Raw genomic sequence first — 9764 nt, forward strand, 5'->3', positions numbered from 1 at the left:
TCATACTTCCTTTCACATCAATCTGTTTGTACTAAGTGCTTACATATCCTTCATAAAGTTATCCTCACAATTACCCTGGGAGGTCGGGAAGTACTACCAGCTCCATTTACAGCTAGGGAAACTGAGGCACACTGCTGAAACTTGCCCATGGTCAGCCAGCAGGCCTGTGGCTGAGCCAAAAATCAAACCCAGGTCTCCTGAGTCCCCTTCCAATGCACTAGCCATTAGGGTAGGCAAACTGCTGGACCATTCTTCGTCATCTTTCCTAAGCCCTGAGTCAGAAGCACGTCTCTACTGCTTGAGCTAAGGGATCAGGTTGATTGGCTTGGCAGTAGTACCAACCTCTCTATAGACCCAGTGACTAGTGCTTGTGTGATGCAACAGACAGGGCACTGAACTGGAACTTGGGAGACTTCAGTTCTGTTCCCAGCTCCACTGCTGTGACCTGGGGTAAGTCACTGCCCCTCTGTGTGCTACAGTTCTTCAGGTGATCTAGATCTGCTCAGCATCAGAGGGGCTCTGAATCTGGCCTGTCACTATTGGTTTGGGATTTTCTTGTGAGGAGATTGGGGCCGCTTTGGGTGTGGCATGAATTCCTGAATTGTGATTTTTATTGCTAAGGGTGCATGCACTTGCTTCTGAAGACTGGGCAAGATTCAGCTGCTGACTATGTAAAGGCATGAACAGCTTCGCTGCTGCGGAGCAGAGTTTTCATCTGAGTCTGCTTCTTGACAAAACCCTGGGGAAAATATGAGCCAGTCAATCCCTCCCGCCAACCTTGGCACATTGGTTTCTTGGCTTGTCTGTGCTGAAAGAGCATATTAACTGACACAAGGGAGAATGACAAGGTGACCAAATCAGGCACAGATAAACCAGGTTAAAGTCTCCATGTTGGCCTGGAGAGAATTAGAATCTTCTCTGTCAAATTGGTGCTGCCTGCAGAAACAAACTGTGACGTGGCCCAGAAATGAACCCGTCAGGTCTGACAAAGAGAGAGTTTTCCTGCATGCTGGACACTCAGCAGAGACACAGGAATCCCTAAGTCTTTGGGTCTGGCAATGAGACAGCGGCGCACATTTCAGTTAATCTCGGAAGTAATAATAAGCCTGTTACAAGATCCTTTTATCTGAAGCCAGGGGCAGAGTGGGAAGAGTCTAGTAATATGCCACACCCTGTATTGCCAACACCAAGTTTTCAGAAATCATGAGACTGGCTTAAAAAATCAGGAGGGTTTTTTGTTTGTTTGTTTGTGCATTTTAATCAATTCTGGGTTTGTTTTTGAGGCTTTAGGTCATGCTCAGGTCACATTTTGAAGCTTTTCTCTGCAGCCACAAGAGCTAGACATTGCTTAAGAAGAAGACGAAGCTGAGATTCTCAATCATGTGCCTCCAGGAGCTGGGATTTTAAGAAAACTACCAAATATCATATGACTTGCCATTAAATTGTCAGTCGGCAACTCCACAAATAAATGGGTGTCTGATCAAACTGGGAAGTGGGCGGTTGTGTTGAAAGCAGCAGCATCAAGGTAACATGCCTGACCATATTGCTTCAGAGCCACGCTAGAGTATAGTAGGGTGACCAGATAGAAAGTGTGAAAAATCGGGACTGGGTGGGGGGGTAATAGGCACTATATATGAAAAAGCCCCAAATATCGGGACTGTCCCTATAAAATCATCTGGTCACCCTAGAGCATAGCCATTTGCCAACGCTAAAGATATCAGTGTTATGACACATCTCTTCCTTTCCTGTGTAGATTGAAAATAATATTTTACCACTGTTCTTAGGATCCATCCGTTGCTGGGGTTAACTGGCCCCAAAACACAGAGGCCTGACCTTACAAATCCTTACTTGTGATCAATCTTTACGCATATGACCAATCAATTAGTCAAGTCAGGTCAGTCAAGATTAGGTATGATAGTAATGGTTCGCATGATTTCTTGTCGCAGGCAGGAAAAAGAATGTTATCACCCATGTGCTGCAAACCCTGGCAGACAGCTGTGTGTGTGAAGGCACTAGGTCATCAAAGCACTTTTTAAGCTCATGCTTCAGTCCCACTGATGGAACTTAGAGCTTGTCTATGATGTACAGGTGTTCACATGCACCATTCAATCGGTTTAACATTGCCCCTTTAATTAAACCAGTGCAACTTCGTGTGTAGACCAGGCCTTGCTTAAAGTTAAGCATGTGCTTAAGCCACTGATATCAATGAAAGCTGGATCAGGCCATCTCATTAGCCTTTGGAAATCACTCCTCTTCATGTTGGTTCATAATAGCCTGACTTTGTTAACTTTAGGTGCACAGTACGACTCCTCGATTCTCCTGAGGTCAGGAGATAAATTGGGGCTGGGTGTAGGTGGAAGTCAGTTGGGAGTCAAATTGCAGAAGGGTTTGCACACCATGGTGTCACATCTGTAGTGGTGCAGGGATATCTGATCTTAGGATAATTGTTGAGGCTGTGTATTTTTACAAGCTCATTCAGAGTGCACAGAGTTCTTTGACTGGAGAACAGTAAAGATCAGCATAAATAAATAACCCGGCCCACTTGATAAAAAGTATTATTTTTCTTGTGAAAATGTTTATAGCCAGAGCACTAAATGGAACTATTATCACAAGCTGAAAGGGCAGAAATCAAACCAGGTGATTTATAGTTTTATTTATTTTTAACATCAGCCTTTCCTGTGACTGGCAGCCAGTTTATTGGATGCCCCAAACCCATTATAAGGGACTGATATAGAGAGATGATTGATGACAAATTGTATTGTCAGACCTTTCACTGAACATAATTATTTATCAGCAGATATCCTGAAGTGATTAACTATAGCCGAGCGTTCCTTTAAATGTGGGGCACGCTGAGGAAAAACAATCTTTTACTATTTTCTTTTTCTATTAAGACCTTTTTTTTCCCCTGCTCTGTTTACAGCTGGTATATTTTTAGCCAGTTCTGAGAGAGTGCAGGCTTCCTACAGGTCAGGTTGTGACTAGCGAGCTGTTCTGACCTGGATTTTCACACATGCCCTCTCATGCTGGGATCAGACCCCACTGCCGGACCTGTATAATGGGATTTCCTCTGTCAGCATGGAGTCTTAGGAACTGTTGATGAGAAGAGAAAAGGCTTTCATGAAACAGGATGATTAGAAAATGCTCGTGTTTCATAGTTTCCATTGCACATTTCCAAAATTAATTCCAATTTCATGGCCAAAAGAACTGTCCAATTGATTCAGACATCTAAACCAGTATCTCTTAGGTTCTTATGTGGCCCCCACTACCATGGTGTCTGATATGATCACTCTATCCTTACAATGCCCCTATGAGGTAGGGAAGGACTATTATTCCCATTTTACAGATGAAGACCAGAGACGCAGAAAGAATTCAACCTTGTCTACACTCCAAAGTTTTGCCACGTTAACTGTAGCAATAGATAAAGCAGCCACGTATCTCCTCCCCAAGTGCAGAAGCAATTGTACCGGTATGAATGGTTTATTCCATGTAGCGCATTCCCGTTGGGCAGAATGAAACAAGCCTTACTGGTAGAAAGCACCTTATCCTGGTAAAACTGTGTCTACGCTAGGGCTTTTGCCGGCGCAGCTGTTTCAGTAAAACTCTCGCTCTTTACTGATACCGTTATTCCAGTAAAGCATTTTACGTGTCAACCAAACCGAAGTGTCGCACAGGCGTCCTGTAGCAGAGCAGGGAATTTGAACCTAGTCTCCTAACACTGAGGCTAACACTGACCCATCCTTCCTAGCTACTTCAGAGGAAGAGATAGGAAATGCAGCAATAGGCAGTTATGTGAGAATCTCCCCCCAGGGAAAGTTTGTTCCTAACCCCCAGCGTTGTGACTTGGCTTTTGCCCTGAAGCATGTGGTTTATATCTCTTCCAACATTCTTTGGGGTTTGTATTTATTGATTGACTTACTCCTTGCTATTGTAATGCTGGGCATTCTCATTTTTAAAATCCTACTGAGCTAAGATCATGTCTCAAAGCCCTGCACCGTTCAGGTCCTGGCTCCCTTGGAAATCACCGTCCTCTCCTGGCATTGCTGTGATCAGCTGGGGCACTGGAGTTCACAGCAAACAGAAGGGTCGCAGTGGTGGGTCTATCAGTGATGAGTCCATTGATGGTGTTACTGGCTTGGGCTGAGGGAGACAGCGTTTAACAGGCCTTGCTGCATGACTGCATGATTCTGTTTTAATCAAGGGAAGGGAGCTGGGTAGTTTGAGGTGGCAGGTTTTTGTTCTCCTTTGTACTGTGAGGGACATCAAAATCTCCAGATTTTGTATGCATGTTTGTGATCCAGTAGAGAGTGTGTGTGTTCACAGTGATTCCAGTTGTGCCTGGTTTTCAGACAGGAGTTCACAAGAATCTATAAACAAGAATCTATAAACAAAGGGCACCTATTTGGCAGAAGCAGAATTTCAGAGGGAGATCTGCCTGACTAAGGACTGAGTAAACACTGAGTAATGATCTCAGGACTTGGCAGAGCAATTGCTTCTAACAGTGAGGACTCACTGAAATAATTTATACAGAGCAAACATATCTGCTGATTGTACTCTAGTTTGCATATGTGTCCAGCATTTGTTCTGTGTGGGCAATGTGATTTCCTAAGCATAGCTATGGAGAGCGCAGTGAAGTGATGGACAAATTATACATGAGTGTGAATAGTGGTTCAGATCCTCAGCAGTATTTAGACCCCTAACACATTCATTTCAATGGGAGTTAGGTGTTTAAATACCTTTGAGGATTTGAGCCACTGTTCTGATCATGCAGGCTCTTGTGTGTGGTCAATGGGTCACACGAGGAAGGGCAGGAGAGGGTCCAACAGTACCACTTGTATGAAAAAAGAGCTTTGGATGGTTATAAACCATTTATCGCTCTCTTGAGGCTTTTATTTTTTTTATCCTGACCCTAAGTGGTTGAGCTTGATTCTCCTCTCCTTTGCCCTGGTTGCATGCCAATGTAATTGCACTAATGTCTCTGCAGCTGCCTCCAACCTCCTGTTGACAGTGAGGAATTGAGCAATTTACCATTGTGGGAGTGATTCTCCATAGCAGGGACAGGCTCCTGCAGGCAAACAGTGTGGCTCTGGAGTTTGCTTTCTGCTCCAAGGAAGAAAAACAAAAACAAATGTAGCCTTGCAGGAGGACAAGGGAAGACACTGCCCAGGTCAGAGATAACCAGCTCCCGAGTGCCACTCAAGCAATAACCCTGAGCAGGAATCTGTCATCTTATTTTTTTATCTGGCTTTGCTCAACAATATAGCTGGCCCCAAAGCACCTGGGGAAAACTTTTGACAGTTCTGTCACTGTCATTTCCTTTTTTTATCACAACTTGCATTTTTTTGATATCAACATTCAAAAAAATGCCAACTGGTTCTAGTCACTTAATTTGAAAACTTTATTTAACACCCCCTCCTCCTCCCCCACCCCCCACTTTAGTGATGTTAGGATTGAGGCCCCTTTGTGCTAGACACACACAGTGCAAACACTTCAGACTTGTCTAGACAGGGTTGAGAGTGTGAAAGTGAGGTAGAGTGTGTTAGCTAACCCATTCTGACCACCCTGTTGGAAAAGTCTAGTGTAGACATGCTACGCTGGTCAAGCTCCAGCACTTTAACCTGGCCAATTTAGCATGTGTTAAAGGCAGCCTGCCTTGTCTACACTAGATTATTTTCAACTGTGTTAGATAGAGCATTCTAACAACACACCTCTTATCCTAGTTTAGGCAAGGTCCCAGTAAGAGACAGTCCCTGCTGTGTGGAACTTACAACGTAAGGCCTTGTCTACTAAGGAGAGGTTTTTCGGTATGACCTAAAGTGTGAATGTAAACAGATCTATAGTTCTACTGGTATAATCCCCACTGTAAATGAGTGTGATGTTGCATTCCATATCCTTTATGGAAATATGCTTATGAATATGACATAACTGGAATGTGATTTACGCTAAATAGCCCTTGTATGGTATCATTAGAATGCTTGTATTCTATGTGTTCGTCCTATTTGTTTGCATGTATTATTTCTATATCTGGAGTTAGGGGAATAAGATATAAACTTGTATTACTGATGTAAACATATTAAGTGGAGGCCATTCAGGGTGCTCTAGAAACAATCAGTTGTAAATGGCCTTAGTTACTTGAAAGCCTTCCTGTGTACGTGTGGGCCAGCCCATGGGAAATGCAGACTAGGGGGTCTTACAGTGACATGTGACCATGTCACCTGATAATGAAATCCATCTTAAATCTGGTACTTTTCCATTTAGAAGGAGGGGTGGGGACCCAGAGAGACAGAAGATTCCCTCCTTGTGCCAAAGCTATAGAAGGGGGTGGAGCAGGACAAAGGGGGAAGCCAGTCATGAGAAAACCCCTGCTTACCACCTGAGATGTCTGCTGGAACTAACAAGGACTGTACCAGGGAAAAGGATTGGGCACAGACTAGGAAGGAGTCTAGTCTGTGAAAGACACTTATTGGAACATCTCGGAAGGTGAGATATTACCTGTAATCAGTTTTTTAATGTATTAGGCTTAGACTTGCATGTTTTTGAGTTATTTTGCTTGGTGACTTACTTTGCTTTGTCTGTTATTACTTGAAACCACTTAAATCTTAAACTTTTTATACTTAATGAAATCACTTTTGTTTTTTAATAAACCCAGAGTAAGTGATTAACACCTGGGGGAGCAAACAGCTATGCATATCTCTCTATCAGTGATATAGAGGGTGAACAATTTACGAATTTACCCTGTATAAGCTTTATACAGAGTAAAATGGATTTATTTGGGGTTTGGATCCCATTGGGAATTGGGTGTCTGGGTGCTGGAGACAGGTAACCTGCTGAGCTGTTTTAATTAAAGCCTACAGCTTTGGGGGCGTGGCCCAAAGCCTGGATCTGTGTTGCAGCAGGCTTGCGTGTCTGGCTGAACAAGGCAGGGTTCTGGAGTCCCAAGCTGGCAGGGAAAATGGGCTCAGAGGTAATTTCAGGTGACAGTCTTCAGGGGATCTCTGTGACTGAACCCGTCACAATGAGCTCAACTGAAAAAGGTACTTTTATACCAGAATCAGAGGGTCCACATGGGTGATTATACTGGGATAACTATAGTGTTTTAAATTAGCACCTTGAGTGTTATCAGAGAAGACAAGGCCTACACAGACAAGAAGGGAAGTGCGTGCCCCAGGTCACCGACAGAGCTGAGACCAGAACTCAGGTCTCCCGCTGCTCAGTGCCTTCTCCACTAGCCTATGTTGTGACAGAGGGTTTCCTAGTCAGCTTGACAGCATTCTTTGGTCCTACAGAACTGTTACCATGGAAGAAGATAGAGATGCTTTGTTTGTATGTGCGTCATGAACAGAAGCCAGGTGTGCTGGTCTAACACACACAGTGCGTCTCTGGAATGTGTTTCTAGATGGGAGCTGATCTGGTGCAGGTACCTATTTGCTTTTTCATAATAATGGTCTTGAGTCTCAAAGTGGTGCTCTGCTTTGGCTTTTAGGTCTACACACCAACGGGAGCACACTGGAATGTGATAGAGTCTCCACTCCAGACTGCTACTCACCTCTCCCCTTCTATTTCAACTTTATTTCTCCCCTGGCTACAATGTGGCATTGAGTTGTAGATCTTCAATCACCTATATGCCCCCTACCCCATGCTATTCAAGGACTGCAGACCATCCCACTGGATTGAGAATGCAATCTGTCCATCAAAGTCACGACCTGCAGCTCAAAGCTCCCAGAGCTTTTTCTGTCATTGAAAGTTTCCTGCCATTTCTTATTTTAGATCTGTTTATTGAAGCTATTCTTCAATCCTGACACTCTTTCATATGCTATATATTTGCCTGTGCAATCCCTTATAGAAAGATGTGTCAGGCCATCAGATTTATGCAGCCACAATCAGGTTTCTTGAGAGTGAGATGCAGTAGCCTTTACATGAATAAAGTTGGCATTTGAGTCTGGGTTTCTGTACTGTTAAAAAGGAACAGGAAGGGGGAAAGTAAGACAAGCTTTTTTCATTATACCTGTACACAAGTCATTAACATTCTTTGCAAGTACCCTCTTGTCTTAAGTGAACAATTTAAGTTCTTTGGAAACCAACAATTTCTGCATATTTCCTGGTGAAACTACAGTGAGACAGAAAGTGGGGGAATTTGGATTTATTTCATGTATCATTTCGGTTCCATTAGCCTGGTAACAGATGGAGGTTTCTGAGCTAATGATATCAGGGTGTTGTGGCTACCATAGGGGAAGATGGCCCATCAAGGAGGGGAAGGGATGATATATGGGTATTTGATACTTTCAGCTGTGCATTTACAGACTATTTAAACAGAAAAGACAGAGTGGGGAGATGGTATTGTGTTTAAGGATTGAGCTGGGTTCAGTTAGGGACTTACCCAAGATCACATCTGAAGGTTGTGGTGAAGTCATTCAATTTCTCTGCTGGTGTGTCGATTCTGTTCTAGGTAGGATCATAGACCACCTTCATCAGTGTAGCATCTGAGCACTTTCCAGTAGTGTGTTAAATGACCCATCTCACATCTGTCACGTGTGGTTTGTTCTCTCCCTAGGGAGAGAACGGTGGGTGTGATGCAGTGTTTTGGTTACGCAGGCATTTAAAAAAAATCATTTTAATCTTTTTTGTTTGTCACCGTGCTGCTCTGTGTTTATAGCCAAGAAAGCCAGCTGGAGCAGGGCACCTTGAGTAGAAGGTGGTGAGGTTTGGGATGGTCTTTAGTTCCTGGGAGAGTTTGTTCGACCGTCTGGTACCAGCCCCTGAGAAGACTCTCTCTCCTGCACAGGCCAGCTTTACCCTTATTGCAGGGAGTTCCATGGTGCCAGAGGAGCAGAGCTGTCACCCACAGTCACGTGCTCTCCTTGCTTGTTAGAGCCTTGGCTCTCTGAGCATGCCCCCAACAGCTGCTACAAGGAGAACTCTTATTGACTCCCCGCACACTTCTCTGGATGTGCACACAGGGGACACCACGCCGTCCCCTCAGGCCTGCCTAGCCCTCTTTGGCAATTTGGGGAATCTGTACAATTCATGAATCCAGTGTGAGATTATGAAAGCTCTGCCTATAACTATACAGACTCCATTTTCAGTGTGTAACCCTTTGTCTTCTCTATGGTCTCTTGGCCTCTGCTTTGGACTGCAATTCCAATTGCAATTCCAATTGACATAAAGTGCTCTCCCATTGAAAGGGGATAACTCTAAACACGTTACTGGCTCTCAACCAGGAGCACTGGTTGGTCAGGGGAGAGGTCACCTGGCAATGAAGTCACCTGGTAGGAGTTTCTAGTCACCTGAGGAGGCTGACCATGAGGTCTCCTGAGAGAGAGGCTGGAGGGTGATCTCTTTGGTCCTCTCTTCCTGAGCCATTTTTCACCAGCTACAGCTGAGACATGCTGAATGTAGGACCTGGTGAGGCTGGGGAACCTCACTAGGAACGCCAAGGGACGGGTGAGCTAGTGAAAGGCAATGGGGTCAGGGTGCTCAGTGTCTTATAACTGCTCTGTACGCTCTTGTGCTTCATCTGGAAAGTAGAAGAGCAACAGTGTTAGTACCCTTTGCAGAGTGTCTGGGTGTGTTAGATGCTGCACCTACCACGTGCCCCTGGAGAGAGGTACATCGTGACCCGGGAGGCTCACAGCTGCAGTGGGACTCTGGAAGAGTGTGTGTTTAAGCTGAGGGCGTATCCTGGAGGTCAGCACTAGTCCTGGGGGCTCGGGCCAGACAGGCCTGAGGAGATCAATTTCCATGAAGGGGAAGCAGAGAGGAGCCCAGGA

At 44.7% G+C, this 9764-nt stretch overlaps 1 long non-coding RNA gene across 1 annotated transcript; it reads right to left on the reverse strand.

Moving 5' to 3' along the window:
* Window positions 1-2675: 2675 nt before the first annotated feature.
* Window positions 2676-9498, reverse strand: LOC140895338 (uncharacterized). Its single transcript, XR_012154171.1, has 3 exons — window positions 9282-9498; window positions 8375-8544; window positions 2676-3090 (listed from the first exon to the last, which is right to left on the reverse strand). It is a non-coding gene; the product is annotated as an uncharacterized lncRNA (long non-coding RNA).
* Window positions 9499-9764: the final 266 nt, after the last annotated feature.

This window comes from Lepidochelys kempii, chromosome 11 (genome assembly GCF_965140265.1).
Source record: "Lepidochelys kempii isolate rLepKem1 chromosome 11, rLepKem1.hap2, whole genome shotgun sequence".
NCBI classification, from domain to species: Eukaryota; Metazoa; Chordata; order Testudines; family Cheloniidae; genus Lepidochelys; species Lepidochelys kempii.